Source organism: Mesoplodon densirostris (assembly GCF_025265405.1).
Source record: "Mesoplodon densirostris isolate mMesDen1 chromosome Y unlocalized genomic scaffold, mMesDen1 primary haplotype SUPER_Y_unloc_1, whole genome shotgun sequence".
Classification (NCBI taxonomy): domain Eukaryota; kingdom Metazoa; phylum Chordata; class Mammalia; order Artiodactyla; family Ziphiidae; genus Mesoplodon; species Mesoplodon densirostris.
The window spans coordinates 670,905-696,273 of NW_026778236.1; the positions used below are offsets into that span (position 1 = coordinate 670,905).

Below are 25,369 nucleotides of genomic sequence, written 5' to 3' on the forward strand. Positions count from 1 at the left end.
TATTTGATAGACCCTTTCAGATTTTGGTTCTAACCACCCCTATCAGAGACTCACCTTCCCAGTCTTGCCCAGGGCTCTACCTGTGCATTCAAAAGTAAACAGGTTGTCCTCCCTTCTTTTAAGATCCTGTACTCCACATCGTGCCTTATAGTCTCCCCTAGGGCCTTTCAAGTGGCCAATATCTTCATTCACAAGCCCTCATCTTCTGCTTTCAGCCTCATAGGCCCCTATATCATTATTATACAACCCCTCCCCCAGCATGCTTCCTTCCTACTAGATCCCCTTCTCAGCATCTGTTCAGCCTGCATGGTGCTCTGCATCAGTGGTCACAGAAGCCCAGCCGGACTTCACAATCTAGCCAGTGTCTGCTCACTCACTCTTTCAGTCTGTTATCTTCCTGAAACTTTTATCCTTCATTCCTGGGGAAAATCAACTGTCTGAGCTCAGCCTCCTCTTTCCTCCCTCTCAGAGTAGCTCTAGTACCTAGCATGTCTTCATGTTTCCGTTCTTGAAATGAGGATGCTAGTACTTAAGTCCTTCTCTCCACCAGAGTTACCATCAACAAAAGAGAAAAGCCTCCCCGTATCTGGCTCACCTCTGACCCTTTTTCTAAAGATGTGCACTATGCCACTATCGAAGAAACGTTGTATGTCTGGGCCTGATCCAAAACCATGTGCTGATTGCCCTTCCAACCAACGTGAGTGTCCTTTCCCTAAATCTTGGATGTGGGATGGTATTGTGGTTGGTGGGAAAGTACCTCTTATTTAAGCGTTTTTTTGCTGTCTCGATGAAACTCTTTTCCCCTCCATTCCTAGGGAATGCCAAAAACAGGCAGTGCACCAGACATAGGTGAGGGTCTTTACTCCCGGCAGTGGTGACTATGGCTGAGCCTGGGAATGTAAAGCAGGAGGGGGGCAAAGAGAGTATAGAGTTGGGTGGGCCAAGCCATGACCCAGAGTCTCCTTCAAATCTGGCAGGTATGTCCTGGGCCGTGAGGCTATGAAGCATCTCCAGACATCCAGTGTGCTAGTGTCGGGCCTTCGGGGCCTAGGGGTGGAGATTGCGAAGAATATCATCCTTGGTGGGGTCAAAGCAGTCACCCTTCATGACCAGGGCACTGCCCAGTGGGCTGACTTCTCATCCCAGGTACCTCTTCCTGGATCCCTTCCCCTTGCCCAATCACCAAACCCCCTGGTCTCTGCATTCACTTCACTTCTTTCCTTCTTGTACCTTGTTGTAGTTCTACCTAAGGGAGGAGGACATCGGTAAGAACCAGGCTGAGGCATCACAGCCCTACCTTGCTGAACTCAACAGCTATGTGCCCATCACCACCTACACTGGGGCCCCTGTTGATGACTTCCTTAGTGGTTTCCAGGTACTTTGCAGCATCACCCTGCCTCCTGACTTTCACTCTCAGATCCTTTTCCTGGTTGGTTTGCTCAGATTTATTTAATGGACCAGCCCTGTGGGTGCGTGCCCTGGGGTTTCCCAGAGAACATGGGCACTGGAACTCCTGATGCAGCAGTAGGAACCTATCCTGGTGAATAAGGAAGGGAATTCAAAGATTCCCTACAAATCTTCGCTGAGCAGGCTTTGCTTTGTTCCATTTTGTTTTATTTGAGAATTGAAGCAAATGAGTGCAGGATTTGGGGATAAACCCAAACTTTAACTGGGAACAGACTGTGACTCATTGTTTGACTCCCAGGACATGCAGGGTTGTAGGCAGGCAGGAATGGGTGTTTTTCAAATAAGTGAATTAGTTGGTCTTCAAATTCTGTCCTCCTAATACTGCTTTACTTTTCTTGTCATAGTCTGGGGTTTCATATTTCTCTTCATTGAGTTTTACCCTCACTGAGTATGACACACATACTTTGTAAATATTTGCAGAAAAGGTCTGAACCAGTAAGCTTTAGTCCTGCCATTCTGCCAACCCCTGGCCTGCCTTTCTCCTTTATTTTCTTATTTCCCTTCACCCCAATGCCAGTCCCTTTGCATGAGCTTCCTTCTTGTTACAGGTTGTGTTCCTCACCAGCTCTCCTTTGGAGGGCCAGCTGTGGGTGGGTGTGTTTTGTCACAGCCATGGAATCAAGCTGGTCGTGGCAGACACTCGGGGTCTGTTTGGTTGAGTGCCTGCTTCTTCCTTTATCCCCAACTCCTCCCAAGCCCAGGCTAAGACCCCCTGGCTCCCAGTGGCGTAATGCTACTCTCAGCCCACCAGATTTTCCATTCTCCATGTTCACCTCTCCCCAGTTGGCATGAGCACTGACTGCCGGCAGTGATGGCTAAGCTTTCCTAGGAAGTGTTCACTATTTCTAAGGGTCTCAGGCACCAGTCCTCGTGTCTCCTTTTACAGGCAGTTGTTCTGTGACTTTGGAGAGGAGATGATCCTGACGGATTCCAATGGGGAACAGCCTCTCAGTGCTATGATTTCTCTGGTTACCAAGGTAAGGAGATTGGCCACAGGGGTTCTGGAAGGCATGTGGGTAGCCATAGTCCTCCTTTATGCTCCTGGTACCCTGATCCTACCTCTGAGGCTTTCTTTACTTCTCTTCCATCCAGGACAACCCTGGTGTTGTAAGCTGCCTGGATGTGCCCGACACGGGTTTGAGATCACAGAAGTTCAGGGCATTAATGAACTCAATGGCATCTATCCCCTAGAGATCAAAGTCCTGGGTATGCCAAGACTGGGGAGCAAGAAATTGTTGCCCAGATCAAAGAGAGAATTGTCCCTGTGGTGTGGGCTGACCCACAGCCCAAGAGGTGACACATATCTGTAGTCTTGACTTGTACCAAAGTCCAAGAGGAGATGCCTCTCTGAAATCTGACTTGGGACTTAGAAGAGATGGGTCCAGGTAGCTTTAATAAAGACATATGAACTGAGCTACAGGCAGAAAAGGTTTATACCACTAGGATTTGATTCCATTATTATTTTTTGGCCCATTGACTCTGTTTCTTTCTTTTTTAAACTGTTTTAGAATGTATAGTATAACAATCTCTAAGTAATACTTCATCACCACACATATTAAAGAGAAACTTACAACAAAATATTTCCACTTTCTGGTTCACCATTTGCTGTCGTCATATATTTTATGTATGTTATAAACTTCTCAATACATTATTTTTGACTTCACAATTATATTGTTGAAAAGATTTAAGAAAGTTTATTTTTACCCACATAATCACCATTTCCAGTATACTTTTCTGTGGCTCCAGATTTGCATCTGATGCAATTTTTCTTCTGCCGAAGAAAGCCTTTGACATATGTTGTGGAATGGGGTCTGCTGGTGATGATTCTTTCAGCTTTTTCATGCTTGAAATTTCATTTTGCCTGTGTTTTTGAAAGATGTCTTTACAGAGTGTAGCATTTTAGAATTCATTGCTTTAAAGATATTGCTCTGTTGTCTTTCCTGCCTTATTTTCCACAGGAAGTCTGCTATTCTTATTCTTGTTTCTCTGTATTTAATGTGTTTATTTTCACTATCACTGATCTTAATGGGATTATGATATACATTAGTATAGTTTTCTCCGTGTCTCTTTTGCAGTTTATTAAATTTATATTAACTATGGTTTTATAGTTTTATCAAATTGGGAAAATTTCTGGCCTTATTTTTTTTGAAAATGTTACTTTCGCAGCTCACTGCCACCCCATTATCTCTTTCCAGAACTCCAATTACATGTATATTAAGGCACTTGACTTGTTTGTCTTTTTCTCCCCGTCTTTGTTGTATTTTGGATAGTTTCTTCTACTTTGTTAAATCTCCTAATTTTTTCTTGTGTGTTAATTTGTTAATCACATCTGTTATGTAAAATCACTGGTCAAGAACATTAAAACAACTATTGTAAATATATTTCACATGTCAAAGAAATTCCCAACAAAGGAGGGGGCCAAAAGAGTTTTTGAAGAAATAATGGCCAAAACTTTACAAATTTTTGAAGACTAAAGCCACAGATCCATGTTCTGCTAATTTTTGATGGATGGAAGGTAATTGTGAATGTTAGCTTTTTGGAGTTGCGTTTTGTGTTCCTTTAATATTTTTGAGTTTGTTCTAGAGAAATTATGTAGTTGCCATTGGATCCTTTCAGGGCTTACTTCTTTTTCTCTAGAGTGGCATTTAGACATAGGGTACCTGTGCTGTCTGAAGAAATCAGCATTGTGTTTGTTTGTTTTTTATGGTGTACGATACCTTATTTTTATTTTTTTAATTGAAGGATAGTTGATTTAATGTTTAATGTTGTGTTACTTTTTGATTTACAACAAAGTGACTCAGTTATCTATATACACATTATTTTTCATATTCTATTCCATGATGGTTTATCTCAGGATACTGAATAGAGTTCCATGTGCTCTATAGTAGGACCTTTTTTATCCATTCTATATATAATTTTTTATCCATTCTATATATAATAGCTTACATCTGTTAACTCCAAACTCCCACTGTATGGGGGAGGGGGTTGGGGGAGAAAGGAGGTGGGAGGTTTTCCCGTTCCTGTTTTGATAGTGCTGTTGATCTTGTGAGGGAATGAATTGACATATAAACCTTCATTCTTTTCATCCCCCAGGTCCCTACACCTTTAGTATCTGTGATACCTCCAATTTCTCTGACTACATCTGTGGAGGCGTTGTCAGTCAGGTCAAAGTAACTAAGAAGATAAGCTTTGTGAGTATGAGCAGGAGGGTGTGCTGTAGGGTTCCAGGCATCTCTACGTTTTTTCCTTTTTTGTTCTGATATCTTGCTCTCCACAGAAATCCTTGCCCACTTCACTGTCAGAGCCGGACTTTGTGATAACAGATTTTGCCAAGTATTCTCGCCCTCCTCAACTACCCATTGGCTTCCAGGCCCTGCACCAGTTCTGTGCCCAGCATGGCCAGCCTCCTTGGCCCCACAATGAGGTAGATGGGTGGGCAAGCCAGCCAGGTCCTTGAGCCAAAGCTGCTCTATGCCTCTTCATCTATTTAGTTTTTCTACCTCTCCCTCTCCCCACAGTGGTGTGATTGTTCTTTTTCTCCTTCCAGGAGGATGCAACGGAACTGGTGACCATAGCACAGGCTGTGAATGCTGAAGCTCTGCCAGCAGTGCAGCAAAACAGTCTGGATGAAGCCCTCATCCGGAAGCTGGTTTATGTGGCTGCTGGGGATCTGGCACCCATCAATTCCTTCACTGGGGACGTGGCTGCCCAGGAGGTTATGAAGGTCAATATGAGTGGAGATGGACAGTGCTGGGAGTGGGCCAGGTTCCTTCCTGGCCCTGCTGCTTGCTGTGCAACTCTGATTAACCAGTGATCATTTCCTCTTTCTTACCCCCTCCTCAGGCCTGCTCTGGAAAGTTATGCCTGTTATGCAGTGGCTGTACTTTGATGCCGTTGAATGTCTCCGTGAGGACCAAGAGGCCTTTACAGAGGACACGTGCCTTCCAGTATGTGATTGGGGCCCATGGAGAAGGCATTATTATGGATCTTTTTAAGGTGCCTTTTCCCTAACCCTCTCTTCCCTTCACATGACTCAGTGCCAGAACCGTTAAGATGGGCAGGTGGCTGTATTTGGCTCCGGCCTGCAAGAGAAGCTGGGCAAGCAGAGATACTTCTTGGTGAGAGAACCTTGTGGTCAAAAGCTACCTTTAGGTCCCCTAGCCTCTGGCCACCTCTTCTGGAGTCTCCTCTTGGCTTACAAGGGATGGTGTTTGCTTGTACCCTCATCTCATCCCTCTTCCATTTTCTTCATACCAGGTCCTTTATTTCCTGGTCTTGTGCCTCTTTCCTTAGAGGACCATGGATTTTTATGGCACTGGGACTTAAATATGCAGTAGTAGATCCTCTTACCCTCTCTTGCCATCTCCAGGGGGAGTGAGAACTGATAAGTGCCTTTGTTACCCCAGTGACCCTAACCATCTTCTGTCTCTCTTCTTGGCCACCTCCCAGATGGGTGCAGGGGCCATTGGCTATGAGCTGCTCAAGAACTTTGCCATGATTGGGCTAGGCTGTAGGGATGTGGGCAATCACCATTACAGACATGGACACTGTAGAAAAATCCAATGTGAATCGACAGTTTCTGTTCCGGCCTTGGGATATCAAGGTGAGTGGACTGGACATGGTAAGTGGTTGAGCTTTGTTTCTCACTTTTCTCCTGTCTTTTTCTTGTTATCTGTCTTATTGCCTTAGGACTTTTTTTTTTTTTTTTTTTTTGTACGCAGGCCTCTCACTGTTGTGGCCTCTCCCGTTGCAGAGCACAGGCTCCGGACGCACAGGCCCAGCGGCCATGGCTCATGGGCCCAGCCGCTCCGCAGCATGTGGGATCTTCCTGGAATGGGGCACGAGCCCATGTCCCCTGAATCGGCAGGTGGACTCTCAACCACTGTGCCACCAGGGAAGCCCGCCTTAGGACTTTTTTGTTTCTCTCTTTCCTTCAGTTCTTCCCTTATTTCTTTTTCTCTACCACTCAGTCTTTCTTCCAGCAGATATTTATTGAAAACTTATTACATCTTTCATTTGTGAGTTTACACCTGTCCCCAACCATTTTTTTTCCTTTGGTTTTTGGTTATGGCTAATGTGGGACTATGGAAGCTAGGTTATAGAGGGATCTATCTAGGGAGTCTTCTGTAAAGCTCAGTATTATTTTTGCCTGCCCAGTGTTTATCTTTCCTTTCATTTTATCATGCAAATACTAGGTACTACTTAACTAGTTAGAATATATAAGATAGCAAATGAAAGGTTTCTGCTTTTCTCTAGTGAGAAGATATAGTAAATGAGAGATTCTCAGATGCAGTGGAGGTTGGCAGCACTCTTTCCTCAAGTCCAAAAGATCACAACTGTTTAAAGAATACTAAGACATTATGTCCTTTTTATCCTCATTTTATCAGGTGAAAGGGTAATTTTCCACTCTGCTCTAGGAGGCTGTCCGTAACCCAAATACACAGTATTTTCCAAACGACCAGACCAATTCATGATGATACAGAGTTGTGCATTAACTAAAGAACCATTCAAAATACAGAGAATGACAGTGGATATTGCTGTGGATCAGTATTTTACCTTGCAACTAAACTTTACTATCACATGTCAAGTTTTGATGTATTTAAAAAAATATATCAACAATCATCTGAAAATGTTATTGAAATATTTTTTGGTAAGGCTGGATGTCCCTTACATCTTTCAAGCAAAACATGTAATACATTACAGGCAGTAGATAATGAAAATTCAGCTATCTTCTAAGATATTATATAACTAAAATTTGCAAAACTGTAAATACAGATTGACTCCTATCATTAAAGATTTGTATTGGAGTGTTTTTCATAATATTTGTACTATATAATGGAATTATTCCAATTTTATTAATTTATTTATTTATTTATTTATTTTTGGCTTTGTTGGGTCTTCCTTTCTGTGTGAGGGCTTTCTCTAGTTGTGGTAAGTGGGAACCATGCTTCATCGCGGTGCGCGGGCCTCTCACTACCGCAGCCTCTCTTGTTGCAGAGCACAGGCTCCAGACGCGGAGGCTCAGTAGTTGTGGCTCTGGCCTAGTTGCTCCATGGCATGTGGGATCTTCCCAGACCAGGGCTCGAACCCATGTCCCCTGCATTAGCAGGCAGATTCTCAACCACTGCACCACCAGGGAAGCCCCTCCAATTTTAAACGGAGTAATAATATTTAAAAATTTTCTGAGTTTAAATGTCTAATGTAGGAAATCTTGATAGCTGTGCCTCACATAAAAAAACCCCCACAAACTTCGTTTTAACATCATTAGTTTGGACAACTGCTACAGCAAATAATAAATACAATAGCACAGTATGTGGTTAGAACATAACAAGGTGAAAAATACTGTGTAGGGGCAAGAATGAAAAACAAGATATAGAACTGGAAATGCCATGAGAGGGTGGTTTTCAGTGTGCTAAAGGAAATCCTCATTGGAAAGGTGGTATATCCACAGAGAATTAAAGATGATATATGAGAACAGGAAGAAATCTCAGGGAAGAGTATGCCAGGTGAAGTTAACAGTATGAGCAAAACCCTGAGGTTGGAATATGCCTGCTGTGTTTAAGGAATAGAGACAGAGACAGCCCACAGTAAGAGAGAAGGTTGTAAAAGTAATAGGGAGCAGCTCATTTTACCCTTAGTGAAAGTGGGAATCAATAGAGGGCTATGAGGAGAGGAATGTGATCTGACTTGTACTTTCAGAGGATCCTTTTTGTTTTTGTAAGTTCAGAGGACCTTGGTTTTCTTTGGGTGAATGCACTCCAACTCTGGGTGCTAGTAAGTAAAAACAATGGATGTTCGGTAGACAAAAGAACAGATACTAAACCCATTGGCTCCTATTGTATCACTGTTTTCCTTTTTTATTCACCCCATTCCTCATTTGTCCCAGCCCAAGCTGTGTGGCATTTATCATAGACCACAGAGCCTCCTGACCTCAGAGCCTAGGTCTTGTGCATCATTGCGTAAATCAATTTTCAGAACAGCTCTGTAAAGTTTTGTTGGGTGATTATATGAATGACAGTTCTGTTTCTCCATCCCTATCCAGAAATTGAAGTCTGATACAGCTGCTGCAGCTGTGAGCCAGATAAATCCACATATCCGGGTGATGAGCCATCAGAACTGTGTGGGCCCTCATACAGAGCATGTGTATGATGATATCTTCTTCCAAAAGCTGGATGGTGTTGGCAGTGCCTCGGACAGTGTGGATGCCCGTGAGTTATGCGGGTGGGTGAGGACAAGGCGAGAGTAATGTGTGTGTTTTAGGGAGTGTGTGTCACCGTGTCCTATCCTGATATTATTTTCCCCCACCCTCACCTGCTGCACCTTTCTCACAGGCACGTATATGGACTGCTGCTGTGTGTTCTACCGTAAGCCTCTTCTGGAGTCAGGCACACTGGGTACCAAGGGTAATGTGGAAGTAGTATCCCCTTCCTCACAGAGTCATACAGCTCCAGCCAGGACCCTCCTGAGAAGTCCATCCCCATCTACACACTGAAGAACTTCCTGAATGCCGTCGAGCACACTTTGCAGGTGATCAGCCTTGCAGGGAGAAAGAGGTGGAACAGATAGGTACCTGGACAGTGTCTCATTTGCCAAACTCTTTTTATTCAGATGATGAAGCCTCAGTGTATGTAATATCTGCCCTCTCTTTAACTCTCCTTCACTCACTTTAAACCTAGCAACCTAAGCTTTTCAAAATGATTTTTTTTTAACTTGAAATTTTTATTTTGGAAACATACAGGGAAGTATTATTTATACCATGTGAAATACTTTATGTAAGAAGTGTATATCTAAAAGGTGAGGATGTGTTTCTTTGTGTACAGGATACTATTTTGCTAATATTAAGTCCATATTTAGGACTACTTTTTTGATTGTTTCCCAATATATGTTTAATAGCTTGTCAGCATATTTGTGTTTATATAGTACACATACATACAAAACAGCATACCTATCATGTAGGTTGACAAAGTAAAAGCACCCCATTAGGGCCTCCCTGGTGGCGCAAGTGGTTGAGAGTCCGCCTGCCGATTCAGGGGATACGGGTTCGTGCCCCGGTCTGGGAGGATCCCATATGCCGCGGAGCGGCTGGGCCCGTGAGCCATGGCCGCTGAGCCTGCGCGTCCGGAGCCTGCGCGTCCGGAGCCTGTGCTCCGCAACGGGGGAGGCCACAACAGTGAGAGGCCCGCATACCGCAAAAAAAAAAAAAAAAAAAGCACCCCATTAACTGGCCCTCAGAACTTGGCCCTAATTACAGTCCCCTTTCAAACCACAAATAACCATCCTTTTATCAAAATGATTCTTAATGCAGTCTTTGAGGCTATGTTTAGAGAGTATGGGAACAGGAAGAAAATGAGCAGTAACAGTTCAATCACTTTTCCTTCCAGAATGGATGAGTTTATACTTGTGGACTCAGTTCAGTATGTGTCTTTCTCCCTGTCCTTACATCCCATGTTGGGGTGTGTGTGTGTGTGTCTGTGTGTGTGTGTGTGTGTGTGTGTGTGTTTAGATACAGAGAGATGGAGAGAGAAAGAGATGTGTTTTTGTGTGCATGTTCATTTCTATATACATAAAACCTCTACTAGGTTATGGTTCTATTACTGTGTTTCTCTCTACCCAGCATGCAGAAGGGCCAATAAAAAGGCTTTTAAAACAAATATACTATGTGCCCTTGGACTTAACATCTTCATGCTTCAGATTCCTTATCTGTAAAATTGGAATGATGGTAGTAACTCTCACAGGACTTCTGTAAAGCATTTACACTTAATATGTCCTTGTGACTTTCAAACTAAGCTTTAAATGTGTACATGTTTGCTTATTTCATATTAACTCCATGAGGTGTAGTTTTACTGTTACAGTGTATGTCTTTAAAATGAGAAAAAACAAGTAAAGATATACCTGATGGTCACAAGACTGTGGCAGAGCTGGCCTTTGAACCTGGATTTTGAGCATCAGGATGCTCCAGATCACTTCACCAGTGACTATTTATCGACCTCTGAATTCACAGGGGTCAAACCTCTATCTTACTTTCTGCCCAGTCCCCAGAACCTGCATAGATATCGTTCATGTTTTATTCTTGGTGTGAACTTTTTCTTTTATTGAGGCCTCACATACCTAAGGTAAGGTGTACATCTTAATAAATTCTGCATGAATGTAAACTTGTGTGTTAACCTCTTCCCAGATTAAGATCATTGGATTTTACATTGAAGTGGTGAGGGCTTGACAAGTTTGAGGAGCCACATTGGGAGGGCTTCCTTCCTCTGTTCTCCCATAACAGCCATGCTCTTCCTATTTGCTGCATTTCCTGATGGTGTTCCTAAGGTCTACATAAACTTATTTGTTTCCCATAACCCACATAGTGTTGATTTGCTCTGTCTGCAGTGGGCTCAGGATGAGTTTGAAGGTCTCTTCAAGCAGCCAGCAGACAACGTCAACCAGTACCTAATGTGAGTAATTCTGTCCAAATCCTCGCTCACCGTGTCCCCTGCCTGTCAGTCAAAGCATTCTGTAACCAGTGTAACACTTAGGACCTGGCCTACTTTTCAAATAAACTAATGATTCCTTGGGCCTTATACCTTTGGGAGTCAGCACTGACTTTTCATGGTGTTAAGCTCACTCTGGGATCACTGTGTAATTTTGAGTTTGTGTCCCCTCTAATTCTTGATAGGGATTCAATGTTTGTGGAGCAAACACTGCACCTGGCAGGTACTGAACCCCTGGAGGTGCTGGAGACTGTGCAGCGCAGCCTGGTGCTTCAGCAGCCACATACCTGGGCTGACTGTGTGACGTGGGCTTACTAGCACTGGCACACTCAGTACTCCAACAACATCAGACAGCTGCTGCACAACTTTCCTCCGAACCAGGTATTACACTCTTGTGGGGTCCATTTGTCAGAATAGGCTTACTGGAAGCAGTTTGCTACACACTTTTGACATGGTTCATTGCAGTTAATTCATTTGTGGCAAGACCACCAAGTCCCAGAGATCTCATTAAATGATTAAGCGAGTGATTTTTGAAGTCAAAGACCTGTTCCTCCTGACCTCTCTCCTCTGCCTGCCCATCCCTGTTCTCTCAGGCAAGATACTTGGTACCTGTTTCCCTCAGATATGACATGAGTCATTCCAGATTCCCAGTCAGGGCTATAGATATTGTAGAAGAGAAATTTTGGTGTTAAGAGCACAGGACCTAGGTGGGTTCAAGTCTCAACTGCATTTGATATTGGGACTAATCATGTATTTTCTCTCTGTGCCTCAGTATCCTCATGTAGGAAGTAGGAATAATAGTGACCTAATTTCATGAGAGTTTTATGAGGGCTAATTGATATTTATTAAGTTAATAAATTAAGTATGTTAGTACCTGCCTGGCAATCTATAAAAGTTTCATAAATAGCTCTGTGTCTGGCACAAAGTGAGTGCCCAGCCATATACTAAGTTGGGACTTCCGGGCTTGAAAATGAGGAGTCACAATTATCAGAAAGACCTCTCCTCTCATGTCCCACTCCCCCCAATCTTTCTGTTTTCTTAGCTTACAAGCTCAGGAGCCCCTTTCTGGTCTGGGCCTAAACACTGTCCACACCCGCTCATCTTTGATGTCAGCAATGTAAGTCTCCTCCTTCAAATGTGGGTACGTGGATGGGAAGGAGGCTACGGCTCCTTAGGTGAGTACTGATATGCTTACCCCTCCATACATTGCCTTCTCTTGGCCCCTGCATCTGGACTACATGATAGCTGCTGCCAACCTGTTTGCCCAGACCTATGGGCTGAGGGGCTCTCAGGACCGAGCTGCTGTGACCATACTCATTCAGTCTGTGCAGGTTCCTGAGTTCACCCTGAAGTCTGGAGTCAAGATCCATGTTTCTGACCAGGAGCTGCAGACCACTTCGTGTGTTGGTGAGGGTGTTTAACTAGTTGGCCTAGAGCTAGCATCCTATTTATCACCTACCTATGCAAGCCTCCCATGTACTTGTGTTTTGCCACTGGCTCTGCTCTGAGATCTCAGGCCTGAGATTTATCCACACTGTCCTTTGGTCCTTGCTTCTTCCAATTTAAAATAAGGTTGGTTAGTTGAGGCAAATTCTCTGATGTGCTACTACGTTGTTCTTCCCACTGTTTCTCCCTCAGGTGCACCAGTGTTCCACCTCTTTTCTGTGTGTATGTTTGCTTTGTTTTGTTCTTTCCTCTGTTTCTTTTTGTGTCCATATGCAGGGACAAATGGATATGATCTTTACCAGTAGTCTCTCTGCCTTGATTTCTTCCCTGTTTCATTTCATTATAGATCTCCTCATCCACCTCCCCACCTTCCTTTGGTATGCCTCTTTACCCTATGTTTATTTATTTATTTATTTATTTATTTTTGCTGTGTTGGGTCTTTGTTTCTGTGCGAGGGCTTTCTCTAGTTGTGGCGAGCGGGGGCCACTCTTCATCGTGGTGCACGGGCCTCTCACTGTTGCGGCCTCTCTTGTTGCGGAGCACAGGCTCCAGACACGCAGGCTCTGTAGTTGTGGCTCATGGGCCTAGTTGCTGTGCGGCATGTGGGATCTTCCCAGACCAGGGCTCGAACCCGTGTCCCCTGCCCTGGCAGGCATATTCTCAACAACTGCACCACCAGGGAAGGCCTAACCTATTTTTTTTTTCAAAATTCAAAGGGTTTATTACTCATCTATTAATTCTATTACATTTATTTATTGTTTTATTGTTTTAAAATATATCAAAATAAATAGAGAAATTTATACGTATTTTATCTATATATGGAAGAGCAGCTGGTACCCAAGGTGGCACCAACAATCCTAGCAGCTCTTAGTTTAAATATCTGCAGTAGTCAGCAATTTCCATTTCATTTTCCCTCTCAATGAAAAATTGCAGTTTCCCCAAAGAGGTGTATTTGGCAGCATTCTCACGATCTTGTTGAGCCCACCTCTTCATGGCCTCCCGCTCTGGCCTCTGCTCTTGTTCGATGGGCTTTGACATGACGGACACAGGAACATTGGGTTCCCTGCATGGAATTCGTTGCTTGCTGAAGTCTTGGAGTAGAAATGGGGTTTGGAGCTTGGGTGGGGACTGGTGCTTAGTTACAGCAGGGGGAACAGGCTCCCACTGGAGAGAAGCACAAGATGAAGTTTTGTAGTGTGCAGGCCTAGGAGCAGCAGACTGAGGAACACTAGGCTGGGTATGGTCAGTCCAACCTGATTGGGTTGGGTTGGTCACAGTTGTCTGAGCTGGTTTGGCAGGACCTGGCAAAGAGGCAGGAGCTGGCTGGGATGAACTGGCTGCAGCAGGTTGAGCTGAGTTAGTAGAAGCAGGCTGGGCATGGTCTGCCACAGCAGGCTGATGTGAGGCCAGAGACTGTGGCCTCCAAGGAGCAGGTCGGCTTGAGGCTTGTCCCAGGCAGAAAAAGGCAGAGGTATCAACTTGACCTTCCCAGGAGGAGGCAGCTCATACTGGGATGGAGATGGACACTCTTTCAGCACTGCTGTCTGGTTTCTGGGTTTTGACTTGAGTTTTCTCAGGGCTCTTACCCTCATGTGGGGTATGCCACCATGGCTGGATAGCTGGGGGTGGCTGGGGGTCCTTAGGGTTGCTTGAATTTCCCAAGACCTGACAGGAAGAGAGCCCAGTTTTCTTATCATTCTTCTCCCCCAGTGCATGAAAAACCTTCACAGACTCCAGCATGCGCATGCCTAGGGAGGTTCGAGGTTTTTTTAAAGCTCTCTTGGGTAAGCTCCATTTGGTGTTTCTTTCGCTTTGTCTTGGGAATTGTTGGCTTCTCTTCTGCCTTGACTTTGTTCCCTGACTGCTTATTGTCTTCAGCCTTCTTTCTTCCTCTGGTCCTTGTGGTCTTTTCCTGCCCGTGGCTCTTAGTTTTGCTGATCTTTCTGGATGCAGCTTTCTGAGGTTTGCCTTTAGAATGCTTGGCCGTGTTCACAGGAGCCCTGTCACTGACTGCAGCATTGCAGAGAACCACTTCTCCCCCTAACAGGCACTCCGGATTCTTTGGCTGGATTTTGGCCTTGGGAGCACCACTGATAGGCTCAGAGGCTTTATGTTTGTTCTTCCTGGGTTGATCAGAGGGAACCTTTATGACACTTGGCTTTTCCTGCACCTGATTCACCTTAATGGCTCTGGTGTCTTTGGCTTTGATCACGTTGGGACCTTTGGATTGATCAAGATCTGACATGCTCAGAGAAGAAGAGGAAACATCAACACATACAAGGGATGAGGAGACAAAACCAGAGGATGTCTGAGTGGCTGCAGCTGAACGGCACATGTGTCCAGTACAAAGGTCACTGGTTACTGGTCACTGGTCACTTGTGATGATCCAAATTTATTTACAGACAACTCTACAGAAACCCCAAGACTCTACCAAGTGGTAGTAGGTTTGGTAGGAGAATGATGTCAAAAAGCAGGCAGTTGAAAGATATGAGATAGCCAATAGGGAGGTCCGATCACCAACAGGAAGGCAGGATTGGGTGGAGAGAGTGTAGAAGAGCTAAAACAACGCCTAAATTTCTGAATTCTGGGGAGGAAATCCTAGAAGACAGATTTACTTCCCCCAGGCTCTTACATTAGGGAAAACATTACAACATTCCTTTTTTTTTTAGTTTCTGCTTTATAACAAAGTGAATCAGTTACACATATACATCTGTTCCCATATCCCTTCCCTCTTGCGTCTCCTTCCCTCCCACCCTCCTTATCCCACTACTCCAAGCGGTCACAAAGCACCGAGCTGATCTCCCTGTGCTATGTGGCTGCTTCCCACTAGCTATCTACCTTACGTTTGGTAGTGTATATATGTCCATGCCTCTCTTTCCCTTTGTCACAGCTTACCCTTCTGCCTCCCCATATCCTCAAAGTCCATTCTCAAGTAGGTCTGTGTCTTCATTCCTGTTTTACTCCTAGGTTCTTCATGACATTTAAAAAAATTCCATATATATGTGTTAGCATACGGTATTTGTCTTTCTCTTTCTGATTTACTTCACTCTGTATGACAGACTCTAGGTCTGTTCACCTCATTACAAATAGCTCAATTTCGTTACTTTTTATGGCTGAGTAATATTCCATTATATATATGTGCCACATCTTCTTTATCCATTCATCTGAAAATGGACACTTAGGTTGTTTCCATCTCCAGGCTATTGTGAATAGAGCTGCAATGAACATTTTGGTACATGTCTCTTTTTGAATTATGGTTTTCTCAGGGTATATGCCTAGTAGTGGGATTGCTGGGTCATATGGTAGTTCTATTTTTAGTTTTTTAAGAAACCTCCATACTGTTCTCCATAGTGGCTGTACCAATTCACATTCCCACCAGCAGTGCAAGAGTGTTCCCTTTTCTCCACACCCTCTCCAGCATTTATTGTTTCTAGATTTCTTGATGATGGTATTCTGACTGGTGTGAGATGATATCTCATTGTAGTTTTGATTTGCATTTCTCTAATGATTAATGATGTTGAACATTCTTTCATGTGTTTGTTGGCAATCTGTATATCTTCTTTGGAGAAATGTCTATTTAGGCCTTCTGCCCATTTTTGGATTGGATTGTTTGTTTTTTTGCTATTGAGCTGCATGAGCTGCTTATAAATTTTGGAGATTAATCCTTTGTCAGTTGCTTCATTTGCAAATATTCTCTCCCATTCAGAGGGTTGTCTTTTGGTCTTGTTTATGGTTTCCTTTACTGTGCAAAAGCTTTGAAGTTTCATTCGGTCCCATTTGTTTATTTTTGTTTTTATTTCCATTTCTCTAGGAGGTGGGTCCAAAAGGATCTTGCTGTGATTCATGTCATAGAGTGTTCTGCCTACGTTTTCCTCTAAGAGTTTGATAGTTTCTAGCCTTACATTTAGGTCTTTAATCCATTTTGAACTTATTTTTGTGTATGGTGTTAGGGAGTGATCTAATCTCATACTTTTGCATGTTCCTGTCCAGTTTTCCCAGCACCACTTACCGAAGAGGCTGTCCTTTCTCCATTGTACATTCCTGCCTCCTTTATCCAAGATAAGGTGACCATATGTGCATGGGTTTATCTCTGGGCTTTCTATCCTGTTCCATTGATCTATCTTTCTGTTTTTGTACCAGTACCACACTGTCTTGATTACTGTAGCTTTGTAGTATAGTCTGAAGTCAGGGAGCCTGATTCCTCCAGCTCTATTGTTCGTTCTCAAGATTGCTTTGGCTGTTCAGGGTCTTTTGTTTTTCCAAACAAATTTTGAAATTTTTTGTTCTAGTTCTGTGAAAAATGCCAGTGGTAGTTTGATAGGGATGGCATCGAATCTGTAGATTGCTTTGGGTAGTAGAGTCATTTTCACAATATTGATTCTTCCAATCCAGGTACCGGATATATCTCTCCATCTATTTGTATCATCTTTAATTTCTTTCATCAGTGTCTTATAATTTTCTGCATACAGGTCTTTTTTCTCCTTAGGTAGGTTTATTCCTAGATATTTTATTCTTTTTGTTGCAGTGGTAAATGGGAGTGTTTTCTTGATTTCACTTTCAGATTTTTTATCATTAGTGTATAGGAATGCCAGAGATTTCTGTGCATTAATTTTGTATCCTGCTACTTTACCAAATTCATTGATTAGCTCTAGTAGTTTTCTGTTAGCATCTTTAGGATTCTCTATGTATAGTATCATGTCATCTGCAAATAGTGACAGCTTTACTTCTTCTTTTCCAATTTGGATTCCTTTTATTTCCTTTTCTTCTCTGATTGCTGTGGCTAAAATTTCCAAAACTATGTTGACTAAGAGTGGTGAGAGTGGGCAGCCTTGTCTTGTTCTTGATCTTAGTGGAAATGGTTTCAGTTTTTCACCACTGAGGACGATGTTGGCTGTGGGTTTGTCATATATGGCCTTTATTATGTTGAGGAAAGTTCCCTCTATGCCTACTTTCTACAGGGTTTTTATCATAAATGGGTGTTGAATTTTGTCGAAAACTTTCTCTGCATCTATTGAGATGATCATATGGTTTTTCTCCTTCAATTTGTATATATGGTGTATCACGTTGATTGATTTGCTTATATTGAAGAATCCTTGCATTCCTGGAATAAACCCCACTTGATCATGGTGTATGATCCTTTTAATGTGCTGTTGGATTCTGTTTGCTAGTATTTTGTTGAGGAGTTTTGCATCTATGTTCATCAGTGATATTGGCCTGTAGTTTTCTTTCTTTGTGACATCTTTGCCTGGTTTTGGTATCAAGGAGATGGTGGCCTCATAGAATGAGTTTGGGAGTGTTCCTCCCTCTGCTGTATTTTGGAAGAGTTTGAGAAGGATAGGTGTTAGCTCTTCTCTAAATATTTGACAGAATTCGTCTGTGAAGCCATCTGGTCCTGGGCCTTTGTTTGTTGGAAGATTTTTAATCACAGTTTCAATTTCAGTGCTTGTGATTGGTCTATTCATATTTTCTATTTCTTCCTGATTCAGTCTTGGCAGGTTGTGCATTTCTAAGAATTTGTCCATTTCTTCCAGGTTGTCCATTTTATTGGCATAGAGTTGCTTGTAGTAATCTCTCATGATCTTTTGTATTTCTGCAGTGTCAGTTGTTACTTCTCCTTTTTCATTTCTAATTCTATTGATTTGAGTCTTCTCCCTTTTTTTCTTGATGAGTCTGGCTAATGGTTTATCAATTTTGTTTATCTTCTTAAAGAACCAGCTTTTAGTTTTATTGATCTTTGCTATCATTTCCTTCATTTCTTTTTCATTTATTTCTGATCTGATCTTTATGATTTCTTTCCTTCTGCTCACTGTGGGTTTGTTTTGTTCTTCTTTCTCTAATTGCTTTAGGTGCAGGGTCAGGTTGTTCCCTCGAGATGTTTCTTGTTTCTTAAGGTGGGATTGTATTGCTATAAACTTCCCCCTTAGAACTGCTTTTGCTGTATCCCATAGGTTTTGGGTCGTCATATCTCCATTGTCATTTGTTTCTAGGTATTTTTTGATTTTCTCTTTGATTTCTTCAGTGATCACTTCGTTATTAAGTAGTGAATTGTTTAGCCTCCATGTGTTTGTATTTTTTACAGATCTTTTCCTGTAATTGACATCTAGTCTCATAGCATTGTGGTCGGAAAAGATACTTGATACAATTTCAATTTTCTTAAATTTATGAAGGCTTCATTTGTGATCCAAGCTATGATCTATCCTGGAGAATGTTCCATGAGCACTTGAGAAAAATGGGTGTTCTGTTGTTTTTGGATGGAATGTCCTACAAATATCAATTAAGTCCATCTTGTTTAATGTATCATTTAAAGCTTGTGTTTCTTTATTTTTTTTCATTTTGGATGATCTGTCCATTTGTGAAAGTGGGGTGTTGACGTCCCCTACTATGAGTGTGTTACTCTCAATTTCCCCTTTTATGGCTGTTAGTATTTGCCTTATGTATTGAGGTGCTCCTATGTTGGGTGCATCAATATTTACAATTGTTATGTCTTCTTCTTGGATCAATCCCTTGATCATTATGTAGTGTCCTTCTTTGTCTCTTCTAATAGTCTTTATTTTAAAGTCTATTTTGTCTGATATGAGAATTGCTACTCCGGCTTTCTTTTGATTTCCATTTGCATGGAGTATCTTTTTCCATCCCCTTACTTTCAATCTGTATGTGTCTCTAGGTCTGAAGTGGGTCTCTTGTAGACAGCATATATATGGGTCTTGTTTTTGTATCAGCCAATCTGTTTCTTTTGGTGGGAGCATTTAGTCCATTTACATTTAAGGTAATTATCAATATGTATGTTCCTATTCCCATTTTCTTAATTGTTTTGGGTTTGTTATTGTAAGTATTTTCTTTCTGTTGTGTTTCTTGCCTAGAGCACTTCCTTTAGCATTTGTTGCAAAGCTGGTTTGGTGGTGCTGAACTCTCTCAGCTTTTGCTTGTCTGTAAACGTTTTAATTTCTCCATCAAATCTAAATGAGATCCTTGCTGGGTAGAGTAATCTTGGTTCCAGGTTTTTCTCCTTCATCACTTTAAGTATGTCCTGCCACTCCCTTCTGGCTTGTAGAGTTTCTGCTGAAAGATCAGCTGTTAACCTGATGGGGATTCCCTTGTGTGTTATTTGTTGTTTTTCCCTTGCTGCTTTTAATATGTTTTCTTTGTGTTTAATTTTTGACAGTTTGATTAATATGTGTCTTGGCATATTTCTCCTTGGATTTATTCTGTATGGGACTCTCTGTGCCTCCTGGACTTGATTAACTATTTCCTTTCCCATATTGGGGAAGTTTTCAACTATAATCTCTTCAGATATTTTCTCAGTCCCTTTCTTTTTCTCTTCTTCTTCTGGATCCCCTATAATTCGAATGTTGGTGCATTTCATGTTGTCCCAGAAGTCTCTGAGACTGTCCTCTGTTCTTTTCATTCTTTTTTCTTTATTCTGCTCTGCAGCAGTTATTTCCACTATTTTATCTTCCACGTCACTTATCCATTCTTCTGCCTCAGTTATTCTGCTATTGATCCCATCTAGAGTAATTTTAATTTCATTTATTGTGTTTCTAATTGATGCTTGATTCATCTTTAGTTCTTCTAGGTCCTTGTTAACTGTTTCTTGCATTTTGTCTATTCTATTTCCAAGATTTTGGATGATCTTTTTTTTTTTATTTTTTATTTTTTTATTTTTTGCTGTATGCGGGCCTCTCACTGCCGTGGCCTCTCCCGTTGCGGAGCACAGGCTCCGGATGCGCAGGCCCAGCGGCCATGGCTCACGGGTCCAGCCGCTCCGTGGCATATGGGATCCTCCCAGACCGGGGCACGAACCCGTATCCCCTGCATCGGCAGGCGGACCCTCAACCACTGCGCCACCAGGGAGGCCCTGGATGATCTTTACTATCATTATTCTGAAATCTTTTTCAGGTAGACTGCCTATTTCCTCTTCATTTGTTAAGTTTTCTGGGCTTTTATCTTGCTGCTTCACCTGCTGTTGTTTTCCGTCTTCTTATTTTGCTTATCTTGCTGTGTTTGGGGTCTCCTTTTTGCAGGCTGCAGGTTCGTAGTTCCTGTTGTTTTTGGTGTCTGTCCCCAGTGGCTAATGTTGTTTCAATGGGTTGTGTAGGCTTCCTGTTGCAGGGGACTGGTGCCTTTTTTCTGGTGGATGAGGCTCGATCTTGTCTTTCTGGTGCACAGGTCCATGTCTGGTGGTGTGTTTTGGGGTGTCTGTTGCCTTATTATGTTTTTTGGCAGCCTCTCTGCTAATGGGTGGGGTTTTGTTCCTGTGTTGCTAGTTGCTTGGCATAGGGTGACCAGCACTGTAGCTTGCTGGTTGTTGACTGAAGCTGGGTGCTGGTGTTGAGATGGAGATCTCTGGCAGATTTTTGCCATTTGATATTATGTGGAGCTGGGAGGTCTCTTGTGGACCAGTGTCCTGAATTTGGCTCTCCCACCTCAGAGGCACAGCACTGATTCCTGGCTGCAGCACCAAGAGCCTTTCATCCTGCAGCTCAGAATAAAAGGGAGAAAAAGTAGAAAGAAAGAATTAGCAGAAGAAAGAAAGAGAGAAAGAAAGAAAGGAAGAAAAAGAAAGAGAGAGAGGGAGGGAGGGAGGGGAGGAAGGAAGGAAGGAAGTGAGGAAAGAAAGAAGGGAGGGAGGAAATAGAGAAGGTAGGAAAAGAGAAAGAAGATAAAGTAAAATAGAATACAGTATGATAAAATATAATAGCGTTATTAAAATAAAAAAGTTATTTAAAAAATTAAAGAAAAAACAGACAGATAGGACCCTGGTACAAATGGTGCAAGCAAAGCTATACAGACAAAATCTCACACAGAAGTATACACATACACATTCACAAAAAGAGGAAAAGGGGAAAAATCGTAAATCTTGCCCTGAAAGTCCACCTCCTCAATTTGGGTTAATTCGTTGTAAAAAGAGGAAAAGGGGAAAAAATCATAAATCTTGTTCTCAAAATCCACCTCCTCAATTTGGGATGATTCGTTGTCTATTCATGTATTCCACAGATGCAGGGTACATCAAGTTCATTGTGGAGCTTTAATCCGCTGCTTCTGAGACTGCTGGGAGAGATTTTCCTTTCTCTTCTTTATTCTCACAGCTCCCGGGTCTGAGCTTTGGATTTAGCCACCAGAGGGCGTCTGTTCTTCACTCAGACAGGATGGAGTTAAAGGAGCAGCTGCTTCGGGGACTCTGGCTCACCCAGGCCGGGGGGAGGGAGGGATACGGAGTGCGGGGCGATCCTGCGGCGGCAGAGGCCGGCGTGACGTTGTAGCAGCCTGAGCCATGCATTCTCCCGGAGAAGTTGTCCCTGGATCCTGGGACCCTGGCAGTAGCAGGTTGCACAGGCTCCCGGAGGGGAGGTGTGGACAGTGACCTGCGCTCGCACACAGGCCTCTTGGTGGCGGCCGCAGCAGCCCCAGCGTCCCACACCCGTCTCAGGGGTCCACGCTTTTAGCCGCGGGTCGCGCCCATCTCTGGAGCTCCTTTAAGCAGCGTTCTTAATCCCCTTTCCTTGCACAACAGGAAACAAAGATGGAAGAAAAAGTCTCTTGCCTCTTCGGCAGGTCCAGACTTCTTCCTGGACTCCCTCCCGCCCAGCCGTGGCACACTAACCCCTTCAGGCTGTGTTCACGCCGCCAACCCCCGTCCTCTCCCTGTGCTCCGACCGAAGCCCGAGCCTCAGCTCCCAGCCCTGCCCGCCCCGGCGGGTGAGCAGACAAGCCTCTCAGGGTGGTGGGTGCCGGTTGGCACTGATCCTCTCTGCAGGAACCTCTCCACTTTGCCCTCTGCTGCCCTGTGGCTGTGCTCTTTTCTGCTACTCCGAAGCTTTCCCCCTCTGCCACCCACAGTCTCCACCTGCGGATGGCCTTCCTACTGTGTGGAAACCTTTCCTCCTTCACGGCTTCCTCCCACTGGTGCAGGTCCCGTCCCTATCCTTTTTTCTGTTTATTCTTTTTTCTTTTGCCCTACCCAGGTACGTGGGGAGCTTCTTGCCTTTGGGGGTGTCTGAGGTCTTCTGCCAGCGTTCAGTAGGTGTTCCGTAGGAGTTGTTCCACAGGTAGATGAATTTCTGGTGTATCTGTGGGGAGGAAGGTGATCTCCGCATCTTACTCTTCCACCATCTTCTCCCAGGGCCCTGGCCTAACCTATTTTTAACCTCCATATATCTTTCCTCATCTCCCTCTCTAGATAGCCCTCCTCTTCTCTCCCTCTAGATAGCCCTCCTCATCTCTCCATCTATAACTACCCCCCAACTCAAATTTCCCACCTCTCCCGTATCCTGTCTCATGCCCTGTAAGTCTTCCTCTACATTTTATCTTCTTTGTATATATCCTTCAATTTCTTCATCTGTATATCTCTCCCCTCCTCATATATCTCCCGCATTTTCCTTCCCAGACAACTACTCTCTCATGTTTCTCTTTGTATATTTTCTTTATCTCCCTACATATCTCCCTTTCAGGTATTTTGTACTTTCTCATTCTCTGAACATTCTCTTAATCTTCACATTTATTCTCCTTGGTCTCCCTCTTCAAATTTTCTGAGGTCTATCCCATGTAATATTACTCTCTTCTTTGCTGTCTGTGCATTTTCCCTATGCCCCTTTCTGTATCTTTTATCCCTCTGTCTCCTGTTTTCCCTTATATCTTCCTTCATGTCTCCCCTTCTCTCTTTCTGTCTTTCTCTTTCAGTATGTTCTCATTGACCTCCTTTTTTTTTAAGTTGTGGTAAGAAACACAAAAGATTTACCATCTTAACCAACTTTAAATATAGTAGACTTCCATTTTGGAATGCTTAATATTTCATTGAATGGATTTTAAGGCTTAATATTTCATTGGATTGATAGATCAGTTTTTCTATCCACTCATTCATCAGTTAACAACTTCTGTGCTTTCACCTGTTTTATGATTAGTGCTGCTGTCTATATTCTTTCTTAGTGGCTTTACCTGTTTACCTCAGTGTCTCTAGATATATCTCCATGTCCCACACACCTGTCTGCCTTTTTCTTTTCTGAGGTGTTTTCTGCCCTATCTTTCCCCATTCTTTTCTCTTTCCCATGATGTCTCTCCTTTTCAAATCCTCTATCTGCCTGAACATCTCTGCCCTACCCTGGACTCCTGCTTGCACCTCAGACACTGGCCTGGGATCTCACATATATCTAAGGCCTAACATGTACTACCTCCCTTTCTGCAGCTGATAAACGCCTGCAGGAGCTCGAGGCCATGCTGCCCAGCCCAGAGAGCCTCCCTGGGTTCAAGATGTACCCCATCAACTTTGAGAAGGTGCTGTGATGGGGACCTTCAACAGTGTAGGAGAATGGGCTGAGCCATCCTAAGCTTTTGTGGGGATTACAGGCCTGCCTGTAATTTTGTTAATTTTTTTTTTTTTTTTTGCGGCACATGGATTTCTCACTGTTGTGAGCTCTCCCTTTGCAGAGCACAGGCTCCGGATGCTCAGGCTCAGTGGGCATGGCTCATGGGCCCAGACGCTCTGCGGTATGTGGGATCTTCCCAGACCGGGGCACAAACCCGTTTCCCATGCATCAGATGGCCCAATTATCTTTTGTGGTCTGGGCTAGTATTTGGCTTGTCTGGCAGGTAATTTAGGTGAATATACCTCAGGTCCCAGTATTCAGGAAACCTTTTTTTCCTATAACTCTGTCTCTCCTGTTCTTCCTCTGTCTCCACTCACAAGAGGATGATGACAGCAACTTTCATATGGATTTCATTGTGGCTGCATCCAATCTCTGGGCGGAGAACTATAACATTCCCCCCTGCTGACCAGCATAAGGTAACAGTAGTCTAGAACTAACCTTGCACCCTTTTCCAAGTTTGAGTCCGCCATGTTTGACCTCTTCTGTAGACCTTGAACGTCTCTAACAACTGCGTCTGCTCATCACCTTCTGCGTTACAGAGCAAGTTGTTTGCAGGGAAGATCATTCCAGCCATTGCCACAACCACAGCAGCTATAGTTGGCCTTGCATGTCTGGAGCTGTACAAGGTAGTGCAGGGACACCAACAGCTTGAGTCCTATAAGAACAGCTTCATCAACTTGGCCCTGCCCTTTTTCAGCTTCTCTGAGCCCCTTGTCCCACACCGTCATCAGGTAAGGGCTTGCTTTTATAGAAACCTTTGGTGTTGCCCATCAGTGAGTGATGCTATGTGTGTGTGTGTGTGTGTGTGTGTGTGTGCGTAGAGGTTGTGTGTATCTTATCTCCGTAGAACTGGCTCTGGTTTTCATCATACCAGGTGAGAGGCTTTGTTTAATTTTGTGTATCCTTTGTTCATTGTTTGAACCTGTGCAAAGTAGGAATGGAACTGGCATGTTTGTGAAATAAAGAGGAGCATATGATCTGGGCTTGCTCCCGTTTTACTCTTTGTGCTTTACTCTGTGCTTTGTCCCAGAGTACTATAACCAGCAGTGGACATTGTGGGATCACTTTGAGGTACAGGGGCTGCAGCCTAATGGTGAAGAGATGCCCCTCAAGCAGTTCCTTGACTACTTGAAGGTAAGGCCCTTTCACTCGCTGCACTTGTGGTGGTGGTTGCCCAGGTTACTGGTACTGTCCATCCCAGTGACCTTGTTGCCCCTCCTCCTTTCCACCCTCTTCAGCCAGAGCACAAGTTAGAGATCACCATGCTGTTCCAGGGTGTATCCATGCTCCTTTTTCATGACAGCAAGTAAGATCAAAGATCAACTCAGGCTTAAGTTGGGTCAGTGTGCAAACAGAAACAGGTCCTGCCTGGGGTGGGAAGCATCAGCTAGCTATGCAACTCATCTTCACTGTTCTCCTAACTTTGTCTCTGTAAGTCCTTTCCTCTCTTTCTTCTTCACAGACCCTCTTTTTCCTCAACCCAGGATAACAGCAATAGTGAGACGAGTATCAAAGCAAGAGCTGGGACACCACATTCAAGCACTGGTGCTTGAGCAGTGCTGCAACGACGAGAGCGGCAACGATGTGGAGGTCCCCTATGTACGATACACCATTCGCTGA

At 43.6% G+C, this 25,369-nt stretch overlaps 1 pseudogene; it reads left to right on the forward strand.

The window, feature by feature from the left end:
• The first annotated feature begins 615 nt into the window (after window positions 1-615).
• Window positions 616-25,369, forward strand: LOC132482929 (ubiquitin-like modifier-activating enzyme 1; annotated as a pseudogene).